The sequence below is a fragment of the Ananas comosus genome, linkage group 7 (genome assembly GCF_001540865.1).
Source record: "Ananas comosus cultivar F153 linkage group 7, ASM154086v1, whole genome shotgun sequence".
Lineage (NCBI taxonomy): Eukaryota > Viridiplantae > Streptophyta > Magnoliopsida > Poales > Bromeliaceae > Ananas > Ananas comosus.
Window position 1 is genome coordinate 11,019,616 of NC_033627.1, and position 22,821 is coordinate 11,042,436.

The window sequence follows — 22,821 nt, forward strand, 5'->3', positions numbered from 1 at the left end:
CCATCACTTGATGCACAGGGTTGCCAATCGCAATATGCGATAATAACCATCGGTGATGCTCAACACCTGTCTCTACGAGGCCCTGTCGCTGCCGTCCCAAAGGGACCCTAGCGATCGATGTTCCTAGCAACACCAAACACCTGTCTCATTGAGACTCAAGCGCACCTGTCACCAAATAACCGGACAAGCATAATATCCCAAGGTTTGCACGGTAAGTCGAGTCGCAAACCTTATACTATATCATATGCCGCGACAATCAAAGCCAATAACCAGGCTCAAGCTACTCATCAACCATAATTCTGAACCTCCCGGCAAAAGGCTGAGACTATCAACCTAGCAAACCTTTTAGTTTTGACCGACCCAATCCAAGAGTCCGAAATAGAAAAAGGGTATTTCGTCCCAACTTTCAACAGTACATTGTCTGCAGCCAATATATTTATCAAAAGAAAAGCAAAATATCCGAAGATCCACTACCAACAACAAGTTGATTGGAAGCGCGGCACATCGAAGTATCAAGCCACCTGATACATCTTTACTAAACCAAAAGTTCACAACCAAAACTGTCTAAACATCGACTTTGCAAGTCGACATTCAAAATCAGATCAACTTTGAACCAACTCATTGAGAGTCCCATAGCTCTCAACATCCAATAGCTGCTAGCTATGCTAAGCCGCAAACTGTACAAACTGAGGCTTTAGGAAACGATTTCTCTAACCGATTTCTGCACCACAACCAAACTATACCTAAAACTCCGAGTACTCCGACAATACCCTGGAGTATCTCGAGTCAAGACAAATACTACCAAAAATCACCGACTATCCACAACACACCACTTAGGTGTTAGGATGACCACATACAATGTATGCATCAAAAGAAACTTGACAACAAAACTGTGTCTACCCAGTTCCAGTACATGTCAGTAGACGTATGAACTAGCTAAAGCTCAAAAGACCTGCCACAACAATTCCACCAACAAACAAGAAGGAGAGACAGGCACCACAACCCTACCCAAAAATCTGAGAAAGCAACACCAACGTTGTAGTCTTCTAGACGACCGCTATCAAAACCTTGGGCTACACCCTAATAGCCCCACAAAAGTCAGGACCGTAACTGATCTTAGTGTCGTCTCTATAGAGATGCTCGCAATAACTCTCGTGCCCTATGTAAGGAGAGTGGCCCCGGGCGCCGGCAACTAAGACAATCGCCAAGGCCAAAAAATCACCGGCCCTTCAAGGCCCCACCTGACAGGAGTGGCTACACCTTGTGAACGTCAAACCGCCACTCGATGCCAGTATAGGTACACCGCCACCACTCCCGACTGCGACACGAGTTTGCACGAAAACTATAGTATGTACGAAAAATAGCCATGCACCTCGAGATTATTAATCTCGACACGCATACCGAGACTCAAGCCCAAATCCCGCACTCGCGTGCCTATATACCGTAGGTCTTCCTATGGGTCAACCTAACCAATGGTTTAGTTTATTTTTCAAAACAATCCGTGAGTGGTACCGTGGTTGTAACTTGGCTCTCATACCACTTTGATCTGTCACGCCCCGGGGTCCCTTTTGGTTTTAAAATCAATGCGGAAATGCCCAATTTTTTTTTTTAAGCCTTGACCCCAGACGACGTCAGATCCGCCACAAATATAGGGAATCCACTGTTCACACGAGTAGAGGCTCCCCTATATTTGCACGGCATCGTACAAGAACAAAATACAACCACACAGTATAATAATCCACATACAATCACCACATCACATTCATTCCGTCACAAGTTTATTTACCATATGATATTTAAAATTCTACATCTATCAGTTTAAAATATTTTCCACTCGGAAACTTATTTTGAATACTATGATTCATAAAAACCAAAAAACCCGTTTAAAAACTACTTCTCACACGGAAACCTTTTTCTTTAAAAACACGCTACCACGAGGGGTAGAAAATCATTTTCATCTCTGAAGAAAACCAAAAGTACTTTATTATTTTCACAAAACAACATGTGTCCAAATAAAGTAAAACCAACTAAACCATAATGTCTAAGCGGGAGAAATAGATTAGAAATTAAACCGTGATTCACGGGGCCGGAGCACTCTACGACCACTAACCGCGTGCCTCACGAACCGTCCCGACTCGGACCAGCAACGTCACCTGAAAGGGGGTAGGGGTGAGAACATGTGGACATATATATATATATATATATATATATATATATATATATATATATATATATATATATATATATATATATATGAATCGGAGTGGCATGTAAAACCTAGTGTAAAGAACATAGGTTGAACAAGTGTGGCATGTAAACCTAGTGTAAAGAACATAGGTTGAACAAGTGTGGCATAGAACCTAGTGTTATTGAACATAGGTTGGGGTATGAAACCTGTGTCATGGACCTAGGATGGATAAAAATAAATATAAACCTAGTGTTAAAGAACATAGATTGTGGGATAAACCTAGAGTTAAAGTAAACCTAGGTTATGTGGTAAAAGCATTAAGCCTAGAGCCAAGTGGACCTAGGGTGGAAAGGACATTGGACCTAGATAGGTCGATGCTATAGGGTTAAGACCAACCCTCGAGTTATGTGAAATGGATGGATTTCGGAATCCCTGAGCTTTTGGAACACCCAAACTGGTGTTGGGCGTGTGCGACGATTTCGCCGTCCAGGGCTAACCATTGTCGTGGTGCATGTGCGACGATTTCACCGCCGGATGGTTTTGCATGTTTGTGGATTGTACCACCACTTGACTTGAGCCATTGTCATGGCGTATGTGCGACGATTTCGCCGCCGGGTGGCTCAGTCACAGAGTGCGACAGGTTGTGGTAGGTTGAGGTGCATGTGAGAGTTCCTTCACCTCGAGCCGACAGAGCGCGGATTATCCGCAGTTGATTGACTCAAGACCGAGTCGGGTAGCATAGAGGACTAAGGTAAGAGTAACCTTAGAAAAGAATGGCCGATGAGTAAGTTGTAGCTAAAGAATAAAGAATAGCTAAGAATAAAAAAAGAGTTGCAAGTAGTAAAGAATGGCTAGCAATAAAGAATGAAAATGATAGAGAGTAAAATCATTATTCTACTTGCATAGTTGCATGATTTCATATTGCATATCGCGAGGCATGACATGTAGTTCAATATCGAGTAAATGTATAAATATCTGTTGTTATGTTATTGAACTAACCTGTTGCAGTGCCTCATTAGACCTATTGGTTGAGCTTTTCCCTTGGGTGGCCGTACCCATTGGGAACCATCGAGTTGGTTCTCACCCCACGTTGTTTTGGGATATTACAGGTACACACGTGAGCGGCGCGGCAGCGCGAGGCAAGGGCGTAGCTCCGTAGATAGCGCCCTACCCCAGAGACCTGAGATAGCAGTACCCTGAGTCAGCTTAGCTTGGGGGTTTCATAAGTCAAAAAATAAACTTGTATTAAGTTGTACTAATCTTAATTGTATTTGGAAGTTAAATGTAATATGTAAAAATTGTGATGTGAAATGCATGTAATGGGAATGCTTGTAATAGCAAGTAGATTACGTTTTTGATACTTTCTTATGCAATCTCTGATTGGAATGTGTTCCTGGTTGGAACCTCGTACATTGTATTGATTGCGACATCTAGGACATACAGGGAAAACTCTGTCCGTTCGGCGGTCTGTTGGTATGCCCAAACCCGACCAAATAGGCGGGGCACGGGGCGTGACAGATAAGATGGTATCGGAGTATAACGTAGAGAATGGGATGGCTTAAGTGAACCTAGAAGATCCTAGGATGGTAAAACTATAGAGGATAAGGCTCGTGAGAGACGAGGATTTGTGACTTGTGGCGAAAGGTTAATGGATTGGGTTGTGTCGAAACTTCTAAGACGGATATTAGAGGTAAATTCAAGGTGGGTTTTATTCTCAACTGAGGGTGTTCATGTTGGGTGCATACAACATGAAGTCGAGTGATGAGAATAGACACCCTTGCATGACTTTCGCCTTATTGGCTTTTGAGCCGATGTTAGTGGTCTCGTGTTCGACCCAAGCTGGTCAAGAACTAATCGAGTTGTTGTGTTTCAGGAAACGATGGCACCGCATAGGCGATCTTCGTCTAGATCGGCGCGGGAGGGGACAAGAGGTGTCCCTAAGCAAACCGACGCGAGCGGAGACTCAGAGCTTCATGATCAATTAGCCACACTCGTGGGAGTGATGAGGCAACAAGCGGACTTGGTGCAACGGCAGCAGGAGGCTGCCATGCGCCAGGAGGAGCGAATGAAAAGACTCCAAGAAACGGTGGACCGGCTGGTGACAGCACCAGCTGCGGCTCGTCGAGAACGGCCGAGAGTTGTGGTGGAGATGTTTCCGTCGGGGTCGGGTGATCCAACTCCTATTAGTTCGGAGGTGGAGGCGGAAAGGGAGCGAGCTTTCGCGGCCCTCATGGCCTTCAAGAAATTTGATCCGCCTACATTCGATAGAGAGGATACAGATCCGTGGATCGTGGAGATGTAGATTGATTCCATGGAAACACTCTTCGAGGATCTGTACACGGTGGAGCGGGACAAGGTAAACCTAGCCGTGCACTACTTGAAACAGTCGGCGAAGGTGTGGTGGAAGGGCGTTAAGCGAGATCGATCACCTAGTCTCCTTTCTATGGCTTGGGAAGAGTTTCGGGGAATGCTATTTTCTGCTTACTTCCCCGACAGCGAGAAAAGGAAGCTTCAGGAAAGGTTCCGGAAGCTGCGGCAAGGAGACCGCTCGGTCAAGCAATACGAGCGGGAATTCTCCCGTATCGTGCATTGTATCCCGAACGTGGTACGGGGTGATAAGGATAAGGCCAACTGCTTTGTGCGTGGATTTCGGCCAGATCTTTACAAGGCTGTGCTCGTGCTTAAGTTACGGACTTTTGCCGCAGTCCTGGATCGGGCCTTGTGGATAGAACAAGGTAACGCATTCCTGCGGGAGGAGCGCGAGGCGTACTACAAGGAAAAAGGGAAAGGACGGCCGGGAAGTGGATCTGGTGGTCAGTCTAGTTTCCAACAGACCTCGATGGGTTCGCGCTCTCGATCCCGAGCTCCGGGGACATACCACATTCGGTCCTCGGCAAGATGTGTTTTCTGTGGAGGCCCTCATTTCCCACAGCAGTGTAAGCAGCGTTAGGGCAAGTGCTTCAAGTGTGGGGTGCCGGGTCATACGCAGGACGAGTGTCCGCAAGGTGACGGCTGGGCCTTGACACTGGCGACGGCCTATTCCTCTCTGGGACAGTCTGCAGGTATGCCACCTGCGGCATGGTCGGGAGAGTGGCCGTTGAGGACGATGCAACCGGAGGGTTCACGGCGTGCGCCAAGTGGCCATGGATACACGATCCGAGTTGTGGAACTTGCTGCTACTGACGATATCATGGCAGGTATGAGTTAGTTAAGCAAGCATATGCTTTTGCATAATCTCAAGTTGGTGCATTGCATGCATTTATCATGTGGTCAGTTGCTACTATTTATACATTGCATAGTAGGGACCGTGGGGATGGGTAGAGTTAGATATCCGGGCATGCATATGCGGCGAATGTAGCGCCTGCTGGAGCAGGTAGAGAGTCGAGTTGTGCTAGCACATGGCTAGTAAGGGTTCTTGCCCGAGAAATGAGACTCGCAGTGAACACGAAGTGCTGAGGCGACCCTCAAGGCAATGGATAGTAGATTGCGAGAGTCGAGCTGTGATGCGTGGGGATACCCGAGTAACCCGAGTAGATTGAGCTATTCGGATGTAGTTCCGTTGGATCTAATAATGAGGGTGAAATCACTGTTGAGAAAGTAGTCAATTAGTTGCCGAGTCCGAGCACGTTGGCTTAGTAGTACCTCGAGTTGAGGTGATGAGTAGTGCTCGTGTGGCTAGTTGCATAGGCAAGATTGCCTAATGCTTGACATAGTTGGAATGCTGTAGAGGCGTGTAGAGCGCTCGAGTATAGGTACTCGTAGTGTGCGGTATTGATTCAGCCTAGGGTGTGTTGGCAGTAGCACTTCAGCCTTGCTAAGCGTGAAGTGGGCCGGGGATCACTCATGGGGCTGATGGTTCGCACTAGGTGCTTAGTAGCCGATAATGGTACATGACTCGATAGAGTATGTCGTGTAGGACGACGACGGCGAGTAGAGCTTGAGGACGATCCGTGCCTGGACCATTTGTGGACTGTGGAGCCTGGGCCCTTCGGGCAGGTGCAGTCAGCTGTGAGTGACAGCGGCCCGGTACCTACGGGTAGGGCAGAATTTTGGTCAGGACGGTAGTCCGAGCTTAGACCCGGGTGCGTGGAATGCCACGTGTTGGATCATGAGGTCGAGGATACACCAAGTGTGTGGTGACCCAACCCGAGAATTTGGCATGGTTTGGAGTCTTGATAGCTCCTGGTTGGAGTGTGTGCGAATTCCCAAGTGAGAATTTCACCTAAAATGTTGGTTGGGTCTACGCTTGCGAGCGAGAGACGTTGCGTGTGTCGAGACAGGTTAGGCGGTAGGCCTACGTAGAGTTGGCGGTCTATGGACCACCTGCGGAAACCGAGGAAAGTGGCTTGGCCGGTAACTCTGTTGAGGAGCTGGGATTACGATTCACGAGCAGAGTCTTCATGAGCGGTTTGTGACAGCAAAGTCGAGTTGGTCGTGGCAATGGAAAGAAGAAATAAGTGGTCTCTTGGAGACACTTGAGTATTGGATAGCCACGTGAGAAAGGATGTAAAGCTCTCTTGAGGATTGGAATCGAGATGTGCCGGAGTGTGCCATCTCATAATAGAGCGAGATTCGGTTGAGGTTGGAGCACTCGCGATTGGTCGATGCACCAACGATATTGTTTCTAAGCAATGCCGTTGATCGAATCGGAGTGTGTTCCCTGATGAGATGAGAAATGCAAAGAGAAGTTCTTTGCTAGCAGGTTGGCAAATGGTGTTGTAGCGTGTGGAGTCGTCAAGTATCGACTCACGCTGCCACCAAGACTTGCGGAGTTGTAGTGCACTTTCAGTATTGCACTTGGCGAATGTAAGTGAAGCTAGTCTCACACCTTCCGTGGTGGGCCTTTTGGATTGATCCGGTGAGAAAAAGGCCACTCCGAAGTGCGAAAGTGCATTGAGACCCTCAAATTGTTCGATAAATCGAATTGAGATATGATTTGAATTTCACGGACGAAATTCTTTTAAGGGGTGGAGAATGTAACATACCGAACTTCTAAAGTTATGAAGTTGCGGTGTATATTAGCTTGGATGAGTTAAAAGTGAGTTCTAACAGTGTTAGAAAGGTTCTAGCATCGACCGGAGCAAAATGGAGTCGAGTCGAAGTCAAAACCCAAGTCTGGAGCAAGTGTACCGGTACAGCAAGCGACCTGTCACCGGTTTCAGCATGTGAAACCGGTGACATATCAAAGTGTACCGGTACATTTCGGGCGAAAATGAGAGATCTGCTCTCGGGTCTGCCTCTGCGTGGTCATGGAACCGGTGACACAGGAAAGTGTACCGGTACACTTTGGCAGAACAACACAGAATTGATCTATTGCAAATATGATTGTTTGGGGGGTTTATTTGCAATTATTGCAACACATAAAAATACCCAATCCCCTCCTCCACAGCAGCAGCTCCCCTCTCCTTCCCTCTCTCGTGTCTCTCTCGTGTCTCTCTCTCTCTCAACCGTGAGCAAGAAAAGGGAAGGGAAAAGAGGAGAAGAAAAAAAAAAAGGAAAGGAAGGAGAAGAAGACAAAGAGGAAGAGAGCCATCTTCATCCTCTTCTCCTTGTGCAAGAGAGCAAGCTTGGTTGAGGTAAGCTTTGAGCTCTTTAAGGGTTTCTTGCAAGTATAGTTCTAGGTTTAGATTTAGAGATTTGATCTCTTTGCAAGCTTTAGAACTATGTGGAGGCCATGAACACCATGAAATCCATGGTTTTCCTTATGGTGCTCTAATGGTGAAATGCTAGGGTTTTTGTTAGAAGCCCTAGAAATGGTTCGAATGCTTCTAAATGAGCTTCTAGATGTTGAACAAGCTCTCTTTTGCTTGTTCTAGAGATCAATCCCAAGAGGTTTAATTATGGCATTATTAAGGCACCAAATTTGGGGCTTTTGCCTTCGAGTGTTTCCGAGGTAAATTGACCTCTTGAAAATCTAATTGGGGGTATTTCCGACGCGTTGGTGCGCTCGGTTCGGTGAAACGAAAAGCCTACGCGAAGTTATTGACAAAAAGGTTGATTTTGGTACAGAAAGCCGCAGCACGCGGAATAAGCGTCCAAAAATCACGAAAACGGATCCGGAGCATCTTGGTATCAAGATAAGTATCGAACAATTTCGGATTTTAGATTGGTGGCCGTTCGGGTGGTCGCGCAAGAGTTCGGGCCAAACCGGGTCACGGGTGCCTCGGGAGGCCGATTGCAAGTGACTATAGGCAATCGGAACGCGTTTTAAGGTGGGTTGTGTTTACCAAAGCGACTAGGTCGCCTGTATGTCTAAGATGAGTATTTATCATTGATGCATATTATGGTAGCTAGTGGTAAGATGTATAAATGCATGAAATGAATGCTATGTTAGGCTACCAAATAATGCATATGGTCATAATGTGAGAATGCTAAGTAATGTATAATGACATAGTGTAAATAATGCTAGATGGAAAGCATAAAGTAAATGACATATGTTAGTCATGTTGCATGTATAGAAATGCTAATGTAAGAATGCTAAGCGGATGCATGTAGTAAATGCTAAAGAGAATGCATGCTAATGACATAAAGCAGAAATACAAAAGAGAATGCATGATGACATGACGAGAATGCTAAGTGAGGGTAAGTTGACATATATAGAACTATGTTAAATAACATGTGCATGTGGACATATATATATATATATATATATATATATATATATATATAGATCGAGTGGCATGTAAATCTAGTGTAAAGAACATAGGTTGAATAAGTGTGGCATGTAAACCTAGTGTAAAGAACATAGATTGAACAAGTGTGGTATGTAAACCTAGTGTAAAGAATATAGGTTGAACAAATGTGGCATAGAACCTAGTGTTATTGAACATAGGTTGGATATGAACCTAGTGTCATGGACCTAGGATGGATAAAAATAAATATAAACCTAGTGTTAAAGAACATAGATTGTGGGATAAACCTAGAGTTAAAGTAAACCTAGGTTATGTGGTAAAAGCATTAAGCCTAGAGCCAAGTGGACCTAGGGTGGAAAGGACATTGGACCTAGATAGGTCGATGCTATAGGGTTAAGACCAACCCTCGAGTTATGTGAAATGGATGGATTCCGGAATCCCTGAGCTTTTGGAACACCCAAACTGGTGTTGGGCGTGTGCGACGATTTCGCCGTCTGGGGCTAACCATTGTCGTGGCGTATGTGCGACGATTTCGCCGTCGGATGGTTATACCGGTTTGTGGATTGTACCACCGCTTGACTTGAGCCATTGTCGTGGCGTATGTGCGACGATTTCGCCGCCGGGTGGCTCAGTCACTGAGTGCGGCAGGTTGTGGTAGGCTGAGGTGCATGTGAGAGTTCCTTCACCTCGAGCCGACAGAGCGCGGATTATCCGCAGTTGATTGACTCAAGACCGAGTCGGGTAGCATAGAGGACTAAGGTAAGAGTAACCTTAGAAAAGAATGGCCGATGAGTAAGTTGTAGCTAAAGAATAAAGAATAGCTAAGAATAAAAAAAGAGTTGCAAGTAGTAAAGAATGGCTAGCAATAAAGAATGAAAATGATAGAGAGTAAAATCATTATTCTACTTGCATAGTTGCATGATTTCATATTGCATATCGCGAGGCATGACATGTAGTTCAATATCGAGTAAATGTATAAATATCTGTTGTTATGTTATTGAACTAACCTGTTGCAGTGCCTCATTAGACCTATTGGTTGAGCTTTTCCCTTGGGTGGCCGTACCCATTGGGAACCATCGAGTTGGTTCTCACCCCACGTTGTTTTGGGATGTTACAGGTACACACGTGAGCGGGGCGGCAGCGCAAGGTAAGGGCATAGCTCCGTAGATAGCGCCCTACCCCAGAGACCTGAGATAGTAGTACCCTGAGTCGGCTTAGCTTCGGAGTTTCATAAGTCTAAGAACAAACTTGTATTAAGTTGTACTAATCTTAATTATATTTGGAAGTTAAATGTAATATGTAAAAATTGTGATGTAAAATGCATGTAATGGGAATGCTTGTAATAGCAAATAGATTATGTTTTTGATACTTTCTTATGCAATCTCTGATTGGAATGTGTTCCTGGTTGGAACCTCGTACATTGTATTGATTGCGACGCCTAGGACGTATAGGGGAAACTCTGTCTGTTCGGTGGTCTGTTGGCGTGCCCGAACCCTACCAAATAGGCGGGGCACGGGGCGTGACAAGCCGAGTGTGGCCGACCCAGGGGAAGCAGCGCGCAAGTCGGCCGGCGACGAAAGGCGGCAGGAGAGGGGGGTCACGATGCCCTAGCCGCACGGGATGATGAAGGGCTCGACTCCAGCCCGGTCGGCAGGGGCCTCCGACCGTGGGAGCGCCCGCGGCGGACGAGTGCGGCCAACCAGGGAAAGCCGGCGCTCACGCCGGCCGGCGGTGGCGGTGTGGGGAGGGGCCGAGCCCGCACGGCCCCAACTTTGGCTTAGCTCACTTCTCTGGCCACAACGACGGCCGGAGCAAGCAGGGGATGGGTGCGGCCATCCTCAGGAGCCGAGAGAAGGAAGCGGAGGCGGCGGCCGGTGGCCAAGAAGGCGGCGCGGCAATGCTCGGCCGCACCAGCCCGAGTTGGCTTCAAGCTGAAGCATTCGCGGCGGCGGCGCTCGGGGGCGGCTATGGCTTGTCAGGGGAGGTTGCCGAAGATCCAGGAAGTCAATAGTGAGGGGCCGGAGGGACAAAGAACATCTACTTGAGCTCGGCAGGGTTGAAGGCCACTACAAGGCAATGTAGGGGAGAGGGAGAAGAGCTGGCGGCTTTGCGGCGGTTGGAGGCATGCGCCGGCGCCAGGGTGCGCACGGCGAGGGTAGGGGAGGGTGGTGAGGCGGCTGGGGAGGTCTCAGTTGAGGGTGGTGAGGCGGTTTAGCTTGAAAGCCATGCATCAAAATTCAAATCCGTTAGTGCCATTTGGTCCAGGATAGTCCAACCGTCAAAAATGGGCTATTGGATTACTATGAACGGTGTCAAATACGTACCAGAAGCCATCTCCGCTGATTGGCCTCTCCGGAAAACCCGAGTTACTATTCACTTAAGTTATTACAACAGGTCGCGTAACTTCTCCATCTTAACTCGTGCACTCCTGAAACTTGACGAATACTTATGTAATTAAATTACACACAAAAACATCGTCAATAAAGAGTTTAACTACAAAGCCAAAACCTCAATCCTCACAACGGCGGGGCGTGACTATGATTCATCATGTTTAATAGCACGAATCGTAGATTTGCATGTGATTATATGAAATTTGAATTTGGAGTATGATTTAGATATTTTAGATAATTACTACATGCTAAATTAGGAATTGACTTGAAGAAAAAAATTACACATTGAATTTGTCATTTATTTGATCAGATTTAGCTTCAGAAGCTATTTTTACCATGGTATCATTATTATTAGTGTGTCACGGATACTCAGAGTGGTGTAAATTGAGATTACGCTCGTGGTGAGATGCCAAGTGGAGTTTCACAGCACTGTTTAGGCAGTGTCGTGTTGTCAGGCATCGTCCGGACTCACGGTGGGCCTAAATCTTTACTTTTTGCATCAGATTATACCGAGGGTACGTGAGCTTTGGTTCTTCAAACCATTTGAGCATTTGCATCAACTATAGCCTGCAAGAGCCTAATTAAACTTGACAGAGTACACTCTTTTGCTCGACTGGGTAGCTCTCTCGAGTGCTGCTTCGGAGTGAGACCTTTTGGCGTTCTTGTCGCAGCATCCCTTTTACTTAGATCGGCCACCTCCATAGTGGTGCACAAAATAGCTTAGGCACAAGTTGGATTAGCCTATTAGCGGTCCTTTTGGATTGAGTCAGTTGTGACTGTTTCTTAACTTGCGATGCATATATACAAAGAAAGTCGTAGTGTAGTAGTATATTAGCTGTAGAGTTTCTTCCAACTTATTATATTGTTCTTTTACCTATTAGCTATACTATTAGTCTCGTAAACTTAGTGGGTAGGCCGTTGGGGTCGGTGACGGTATCCACTGAGTACTATTTTATTTTACAATAGTTCTCGCATTCATTGTTACCACTTTTCTTGCAAAGCCATCGGTTATCACTGCTGCTTCTAATCAATATAAGGGAGTCATGAACTAAATCCCTATTTACTCAGTTGACATGCTAGAGAAGTACCCTTTTTTGAAGATAGTTTACTTTTGTTAGTCATGTACATACAGTTGCATTATATTTCATCTATTTAGAGTTGAAAGGTGATGATGTTATTTTGGTTTATATACATACCTTAAATTATATGTATGTATAGATGACTAGTTATTTCTATTTTATAAACTTTTTTACTCTCCAATAGTGGTTCTTATAGAGGTTGCAGGTACCTCTATCGATTCATATACATAGGACAATCTGTATATGCGACAGATCTATTGGCGAGCCCAGATAGTGTTGGAACCGGGGCGTGACAGGTCAGCCTCCCAATTCTTTTTTGAATCAATCAGGAGGGAACATCTCCCACTTGCCCTGCTTTTCTCAATCTTCTATCTCGGACTACGTCATGACCTCAACCTAATCTTTTTATTTGATAAGAATTAGAAGAGATCCCCATACCACAAAAGTATAAGTTGGACCATTTTTTTTCCCGGCCAACATTCCTTGTACAATTAGGGATGCAAACGGGGCGGATCTCGGGAGCCCCGCCCCGCCTCCCGCCCCGACTACAAAAAGTCCGCCCTGCCTCCCACCCCGAATCCGTGACGGGTTGAAAATAGTTATCCCATAATCCGCCCCGCCTTATAACCCGCCTCCCGCCGGCGCCCCGAATCCGCCCCGCCAAATAGTATTTATTTTATAAATTATAATATTATTAATATTTTATAAATATAAATCAACATAATTTTTAATATTAATTGATAATGTTATGAAGTTATATATAATTAATAATATTAACTATAAAAATCAAAAATATCAATCACAACTCGCAACAAAATTCAAAAATTTTAAATACATACATATGGAAAAATTTTAAAGACATACATTCGGGGCGGATTCGGGGCGGATCATGGCGGGGTGGATTCGGGGCGGATAAAAATTNTTTTGGGACGGATTCGGGGCGGATCAAAAATTTTTTCGTTTCCAGCCCCGAATCCACCACGGATCATAAAAATTGTCCCGTTTCCTGCCCCGAATCTATTTATTTCCTCCCGTTTACTGCCCCATTCGGGGCGGATCGGGGCGGGAGCTCCACCACCCCGGATCCATTTGCATCCCTATGTACAATGGGTCGACCATCACAATTGAGGAATGGTAAAAATGAATAGAGGCCCCCTTAATTATAGGACATTTTGAAATAGCACCTTCATTTTCTTTTAAGTGAGACTTCTTTTATCTTTATTTTTTTATAATTGAATCATTTTAGTCCAAAAATATAGAGATTTTCTAAAATTCATTGATGGTTTACTAGATCTAATGGCTTGAAACATTTTTTTGGCAAATAAAACTGAACCAATTAATGACTAATAATTCATAGAGTCATTAAATTTAATAAAAATTCAAATAATTAAATTAGAAGTTTAGGGAGCTCCAATCAAAAAATTAAAGTTGATGACTCTATTTCAATTTGGGTCTCCAAAAACTTTTGCCTTAAAAAAATACTTAAAAATGTATGGAGACCCATCACCTACAAGCCACGTTGAAATGGGATCCTCTAGTTTACTTATTTTTATTGATACTTTTTAACTTCCAACTATTTTAAATTTGAGCTATTTTAGTATGTTTAGTCAAAAAATTTTACAGCATTAATGACAGTATTAATTATCAGTCATTAATTATTCTAGGTTTATTTGCTAACAGTAATTAAAATTATTTAATCTTTTTAAGGCAGGAATTATTAAATCTTACCAAATCATCAATATATTTGTAAAAGTCATAATTTATTAGGCTAAATTTAGTCAATTTTGTAAATAAAAAGTTAAGAGCATGTTAATAAAAAAAGTAAAGTCGAGGGGGAAATTGGCACAGAAATTGAACCAAACCGTCGGGGCTAATAAATCAAACGGTATTTAAAGTAAAAAAGTATTGAAGTATGGCCCATATATATTTTTATATTCAATAAGTGAGAATATAAAATTTTGCTTTATGTCTTATTCAAAACCAAAATTAATAAGAGACTTAGGCTACATTTGGTTCGGATATAAATAAGAACTGCTTATTGCAGGAATAAGTACAAGTTTAGATATAAACATAAATTAAACCAATTTTGCGTTTGGATAAAAATTATATTGTTTCTTTGAATAAGGTAATTAAATACTGTTGGGATGGTTATACTGGAACAAGAAAAATAAGAGTTATAATTTTAAATTAAAATTATTTTATCTAATTAATTAACATCAAAATATTACTTAAAATTAATTTAATAAATTTAAAAATTTATTAGGTGTGAATATTATATAAGATATTAAATATATATTAACTAATTAAATAAATATAAAAAATAATTTAACTTATAAATTAATTAGTAAATTATTTTAGTTAGATAACTAGTAAAAAAATTAATTAGATTAATAAAAATATTAATAGTTGATCAATATAAATATTAGTTTATAGGTAAACATATTAAATTATTAATAAAGGGAGAAAAGGGCTTATTCCCTCATTAATTATTTCCAAACCAAACACCGCCTTACAATGTAACCAACTTTCACTTGCTCTCTACAAAAAAATTTTAAAAAGAATTATAAAAAAGTAGTTTTCTTGAAAAATCTTAATTAGAGAAAACGAATTAGAGAAAAGAGAATTTCCCAACAAAATAGCCAATCTCTCTTCTCTATATATACTTCGGTACGCTTTTGATTTTGCCACACTGAATTTGCTTAACCATACCAATTTTATTATAGGTAATATTATTATTGGTATTATTATAGATGAGATTTAATTCCTTAGACAACTCCAATTCACGTCAACATGTGTTAATAAGTTTACCGTTTAGATTTTCAAAACTGAGCCCCATTCGAAAGAGTCATGGTAGTACACAAGAAATAGAATTAATTCAACACCAATGGTTTTAACAATTTCTATGAACCGGTCAGTAGGCTAAACAAATGAAAGGGACAATTTTTATAACACCTATGTGACCTTGCTGCTGTGTAAGTAATGCTACTCGGGTAATTAAAAACAATAAATTGAAGCTTTTATTTTTGCCATCTCCAAATTTCAATTTTCTCTTTCTGCAGCAGTAGAAGCTTCAAATTTCTCTCTTAGGGTATGTTTGTTTGGGTGGAAGTGGAGTGGAAGTGGCGATCGAGAGGGGAAGTGATCATTTTCACCATAAACGATCACTTCCGTTGTTTAGTTCGTTGTAAAAAAGTTACGGTTGAAACTCAAGTTAATCTGAAATGGCGTAATTGATTTTGACCTATCGTGGGCCGCGCGAAGTCAATTACGTTGAAGAGAGATAAAGAAAAAATAATAAAATAATATACTAGGCAAAGATAGCTATATTTAAATATATTTAATTATGGTACTAATTATTTTTTTTATTCAGTTGGGATATTTAAAATATGATAAAAATTGATTAACTAAGTTTTAATATTTTCTCTATTTAGTTTGTACAATAAAATTATTAATAATTAAATATTAATAATTTTTTATTTTATAATTTTATTGTTATATTACTATAAGTTATGTATAGAAAATAATTTAGTTGTTTCAAATTAAATTTTAAATATATAAAAATTTAATTATATTATTTTTATTTATTAAATTATTTACTATTTATATATAAATTATAGTTTTATATCATACACTTCCTGCCAAACAAACAGTAAAACTAGTGAAACTTCACTTTCTTAACTACGAAACAAACAGTATAGAAGAAATAATTTTTTCCGAATTCACTTCAATCTAAAATTCACTTTATCCCAGAGTCCAATTTCGGGAAACAAACATGCCCTTGTATAGTGATGCTTTACTGAAGATTAATTGTTGCTACTGATAGTAGAAGAAGCAGCGGTGTCAAATTTGGGAGAGCTTATGAGCTTATTAATGGTAGGTGATTGTGCTTTACTTGTCACTAGTACCAAAGGAGCAGATGCCTACTTCTCTTCAGTGTTGATCAAGGAGCGAGGTATTAGAATAAAAGCCAACATTGAGTGCTTCATTGAAAATGCTATTCAGTTGTACCATTCTATTCGTTTCCCTCGAGTTAAGTCACGTTGTGCAGTGCATTGTCTCGGTCTCATGCATCTAAAGAGACGATATATATATATATATGTATATATATATATATAAACACACACACACACATGTAGGGATCGGAACAGCTCCAAAGGTGCCGGAGTTAGATGAATCTCCCTAACAATAATATATTAATTAGTTTAACAGAGGTACGTGCCCAAAACCCTTATCTATTTATATATAAATATATATATATGGGCAGCTAACATACTCTATTATGATCACTTACATCTCTTTATCTTTTTCAAGAGGTAATTAGTAACTGTTTTTCTAGTTTGAGATTTTGTACACTATTATATGCATAGTAGTTTAATTTCTTTATTAGACAATATCCCTTCATCTCTAGAAACACTTACACAGGGCAACACTCATCCTTTGTGTCACTATGTATATATATATATATTTTGACCACAAACGCAATATACATATATTCCTGCATAACAAAAATCCTAATGTGGTATCATATAAAAAATATTTGTTTATCTCTGAGACCGTATTTATGCTGCTAGCAAGTACTGCTTGAAACTAATTAGCTTGTTAAATATGTGCTCAATGTTAGGGACAGTGGAAAAATTATTTAATAGCAGAAATTAATTAAGTGGTTAGTCCTCGAGAGGGGCTTTGACATCATGTAGAGCAATCCAACCAGCCAATATTCTTTGTTACTTGATGAGGCACACTTAATTAATTAGCCATGTAAATGGTCTAAAATACTTGAGCAGAAGTTACAATTGCTAGTACACTATAGTTGTTACATGTAAAAGTATAACTAATTCATATACTAGTTGGAATAGAACTACTGTAGTATGATACTAAAGGTGCGTTTGGTTCGCACTATCTTTTTAAGATTCCTAGTAATCCAATAGAAATAAAAAAATATGACAGTGTTTGGCTAAACGCACTAAGTAATCTAGTTGGAAATATTAGATTTACTTGGAAATGAGATTCGTCCCAAAGTACTAATCTCATTCCCTTGAGAGAGGGTGGTATCCTCATATTAATGGATTGGAGTAATCATAATATGTCTAATTTTTTTCTTTCTCCCTACCTGCCGGCTAGTTGGTATTACTTTCCTTTACACTCTAACCTCATATCTCTCTTTAAACTTATCTTTTTCTCTCTAAACTTCAACTTTTTTTCTCTCTCTAAACTAAGCTCTCTCTCCCCCTCATTTTCTAAAATCTCAACTCTCTCACTCCCTCTAATCTCGACTTTATTTCTCTTCCTATTTCTTTAACTATGCTCTCTCTCTCTCTAACCTATGTTCTCTCTCCCTTTTCTCTAAAAGATGTTGAAATTTTTAGTAGCATTATCTAAAATTAATTAAACAAGTAAATAAATTAATTGTATATTTTTTGTAATCTTAAATTACATGACTAAATAATATGACTGTGTGAACCAAACATAGAAATGCCACATTCTTAGTAATAGGATGAATAGAAATAAGATTCTCGAACATCTTTTTATTCTTAGTAACTTTTCATAATGCAAACCAAACGCCCCCTAAGTTTAATTACATGACCTCTTTGCCTAACTATATAAAAGAAATTGGCTGCGCATGTTTCTATTTTTTCAAAAACTATCTATAATGTGTGGGTAAACTTTCAGCTTCATGCACTCATGCACGATGTGGAAAAAATAGATAGAAAAAAAAATCATTTTTGTTCCATTTCCCACACATGAAAAGATAAGCAAGATTTCAAGGGCATGCATATCATGTACAAACTTTGCATTGGTGTTTGCGCAGTTTTGCTTATTTGTAAGGACATATATTAGAAAACCTCAAAGTAAGAAAATTTATCAAACATACCATATAAAATAAGTGCATGCTATGCAACTAAAATATTCACTATATATATATATATAACAGAAAATATGGTGAACTAAATCTTGTAAGCTTTAAATCTACAAAATCGAGCAGTATATTATATAAGTTAACTCAATTTAATTTGTTTTCATTGTTGTAATAATAGATTTTTAAAGAATTATATTTTTTTCGCACTTAAGGTATTTAGAGTTATTTGGTCAATTTTAACATTTGTATTTAGAATTTTGAAGCCTTTTTCCGGACACTAAATGAGTCGTGATCGAGTTTTTGGTAGGGTTCTCAAGGAGGACTGGTTAGTGACCCCGTGTTTGCTGCAGAAATTTTTCTTTGTTGAATATATATATATATATATATATATATATATATATATATATAGAGAGAGAGAGAGAGAGAGAGAGAGAGAGAGAGAGAGCTAGACTCCTATGCTTTCGAAAGTACGGAGGCCTCCGTGCTTGTAAGTNGCTGTTTTCGATGATGAGACATCCGATTCGGCGATCGGCTTCGTTAGACATGATCTACGCTATTATAATTATTTAGAAACCAAATTTCATAATTTTTTGACTTCATTTGCCTATTAAACAAGTAGCCTCAAAATAAACAGCTGAAAATAAAAAACTTATAAAAAATAGTGATAAAGGAGTCAAATTTCAAATCGGGAGTATTATTTTTACTCTTGATGTTAAGTAGAATTTTATATTAAATTTTTATGTAATTTGGATACTTCTACACCGTTGAACTTAAAAACATGTCACATCAGCCGTTAAAATAGTCATTTTTNCGATTTTTTAGCCCTTAGATCAAAGATTCAACGGTTGGGATGATAGCGGTCCCTTTAGGGTTAAGTGGTCCCCCTAGGGTTTGAGTAGTCCCTATTGGTTAATAATATTAATCCAATGGTTCGAAATGATCAATGGGGTTGATCTAAGGGCTAAAAAATCGGAAGCACGAACTACTTTATGCTTTATATATATATATATATATATATATATATATATATATATATATATATATATATATATATATATATATATATGAACTAGAGTGCTTTTAATAGCACAAAGTCATTGGTGTTTATAGGTTTTCGGTGTTTAGATGAATAATTACAGAATTAGGATGATAGTAGTCCTCCTACGACTTAGTGGGTGGTTGATAGAATAGCATGATCTAGAGGATGGAATTGATCAAAAGCGTCACGCCTGGACCCTAGCGGAAGCTTTCCCAGTAGGTGAGCAGACTTGCCATGTGCACTAGATAACCCCAGTACGCACAAGGCATACACAACAAGAAGTATGATGCGAACAAGATATAATACAGCTCAAACATCATACATGAGGGAATCAAAGCATACATGAAATTCTATGAGCACAGTTAAGCATATAGATCATTCACAAGATATACAATATATATCAACCAAAAGTACATCTCATGAACATAGAGAGTCACTATGCAACATATACTAACACGCCTTTCAAGACAAAAATCAAAAGAAAGGCACCTTAGGTCCACCTCTAGCGACTCTCATAGGCTCTAGCTAGTCGCTAATTTCTTTCCTCGATCCATAGCCTCTCCCGCTGAAGAAGGCTTTGTAACAGAAACAAGCAAACAATGCGTGTGAGAACTATTAAACAATATCTCCCAGTGGGTAAGACACCGAGAAGAGCAAATTACACCTCTAGGTCAAATAAGGTAAGATCAGTATGTAGCTGAAATGAAAAACTAGTACGTGAGAGCTGAAATGTAAAGTTCTAATTCTATCTCGTCTCTGTACAATTTATGCTAATTCCATAAGTGAATATTTGTACCTGTAACGACCCAGCCCACTAGCAACAATAACTCGTTAGGCCCAACCACCGGCCCAAAATGCTTAAGCCCAGTTATTATTACTAGTGTCTAAGTCTCTTATATACCCAATCGCATCCCCAATCATATCCGATGTGGAATTATTGGGGTGTGACAGACTCCCCCCGTTAAGACCCTGATGTCCTCGTCAGCCTAATCACACACACAGCCCAAGATCACCAGGCGATGTGAAGCTCGTCTCGCTAGCCTTGTCATCCAGACCCTGGCATAGCCGGTCACCTTGTCATTCAGACTCCGACATAGCCTATCACCTTGCTTTCAGACCCTGGCTCAGCCGAGACTCGCCACACATTTCCGGCTGGTAAATTGGCTCTGATACCAAATGTAACGACCCAGCCCACTAGCAACAATAACTCGTTGGGCCGAACCACCGGCCCAAAATGCTTAAGCCAAGTTATTATTACTAGTGTCCAAGTCTCTTATATACCCAATCACATCCCCAATCATATCCGATGTGGGATTATTGGGGTGTGACAGTACCACTATCATGTAGGAAAGTGAAAATGTGTGTAGTAACCACCATCATGTATGCAAATAGTTATGCATGTAGTAACCACCAGCATGTATGCAGATAGGTACGCATGTAGTTCTTAGGGATGCATGTAGTTCTTGCAAAGATATCTAATTTCCATGTATGCTTTAATTAGCTATGATATTCAACATTTGATTTAACCAACTTTAACCCAATCATCTCGGACCCACCCGCAGTAAAGTCCTAGCTTGTGCGTAGCCTAATGATCTCGTGATAGTCAATATTCCTATTCTAAGAATGAGCCTTTTTGATAGTGTCCCACTTCAGCGCCCAATCCTGTACGGTGATCAGTTGTCGTCCTTACTCCGAAGTGTCGACTTGTAGAGAACGACCCATACAAGCATGTGCGAATGAGCATAAGGGCAAGCAAGCTTAGTCATATACACCATGCCCAAGGGTAACGGATCTCAATCATCAGGTCTAAAACATGGAATCACAATCATCGACTCGAAGGTCAGATACCATAGCATATATGTCACATTTCTCTTCACAACAAGTTATGAGTGTTTTCACTACTATTATACAATATGTCTCTAGTATGCAAGGGTCTACATCATAGACAGTTGTAGTCTACATCATAGAGAGTTATAAGTGTATACCATTTTCACTATAGACTGTATGAGTAATTTGCTCATGTTATATCCAAAAAATACAAGGATGTCAACCAAATTCATATTTCCGGCCATGCATATATGTTGTTACATATGCTACTACTATATAGAGAGTGAAATTCATCATGCAAGGGGTGACCAATCTATATGTCCAAAAATTCATAATGTCATGGATTGCATATTAAACCATCTATTGTGCTCTAGAGCAAGGTAGGAGACATAGAGTGAGTTCACCCAATTCAGTGAGATTGACCCCACCAGATATCTATCGAAGCCTCGTTTGTTTCTCCAACAAAATTGCCCTCTAAACTTCTTATGCACTAAGAAAAATTCTCAAAGTGCTACAAGCTTCTAAAAAGCTTACTATACGAAATTAACAAAAAATCAAAGAGAAATTAGGTGAAAAATACCTTAGTTGAAAAAAAACTTGTCCAAAGTCCAAACCGAAGCAATGGGGCTCCAATTCCAACCTACAAGAGTATTCTACACTTTTCAATTCCACTCCAAAATCTCCCAATTAGAAAGCCCAAAATAAACCCTAAATTCATCAAGACTAGGTTTCTACAAAATTATTGCAAATTACACAATTAGGGGGGTGCAAGAATGTTACTAACCTCAATTCAAGCTCCAATCCAAGTTATAAAATGCTAGGGTTGAAGTTCAAGTCTCCAAACTACTCTCCTTTCAAGCTTGAGCTCCATTCCAACTCCTAGGAGCAAGCATCCATGGTGAAGATGAAGAAATGGGAGAAAATCCAAGAATTAGAGTAGTTTAAAGGGAGAAATCCAAAAAGAGAAGGAGAGCGAACTCACCTTCTCCTTTCTCCTTACTATCTCCAAATGAGAGAAGTAGAAAGGGTGAAATGGGTATAAGCCATATGTACAAAATCATAATAGATCCCTCAGCAATCAAAAATTTGCACCTTGTGCGAATCAACCCTTCACCATGGAGTACCGGTACATAGATTGAAGTACCGGTACTCCGTCAGTTTCGGTACCCAGGAGCTCAATTCCGTAAAATCTAAATGTTGAATTCCTCAAGCTTTAACTGAGTTCCGGTACCCGAGCATATCAGTACCGGTACAAATCGTATCAATACTGGTACCCAGCCAAGTTCCGCAAAATCCGAGAGCTGCTGAAACCTAAGCTCAACTAAGTTTCGGTATCTCAACTGCAGTACCAGTATTCAACACAAAAACTACAATTTTTGTACATTTTGATCTTCAAAATCCGTTTTCATGCTTATTAAGCTCCGAAAATAGGCCTAAGCTGTCGAAACTTTAGCCAAAACTTCTAGAATAGTATAGAACACTATTTTCACACTAGACTCTACAATTTGCTAAAGTTCAGTGTGCTACACTCTCCCCTCCTAAAAAAGAGTTTCGTCCGCGAAACTAAGAATCAAGTACCTTAATTTCCACTCAATTAGAGGTAAGGGTATCGCTCCCACAGTATACTTTCCAATTCCCATGTGGCCTTGTGTTCATCATGGTTGCTCCAAAGCACCTTCACATATGAAATCTCAAGATTCTTAAGTTTTCTTACTTCGTAAGCCAAAATCTTTACCAGTTGCTCCTCGAAGCTTAGGTCCTCTTGTAGCTCTAGTGGGGTGAAGTCTATGACATAAAAAGGATCATAAA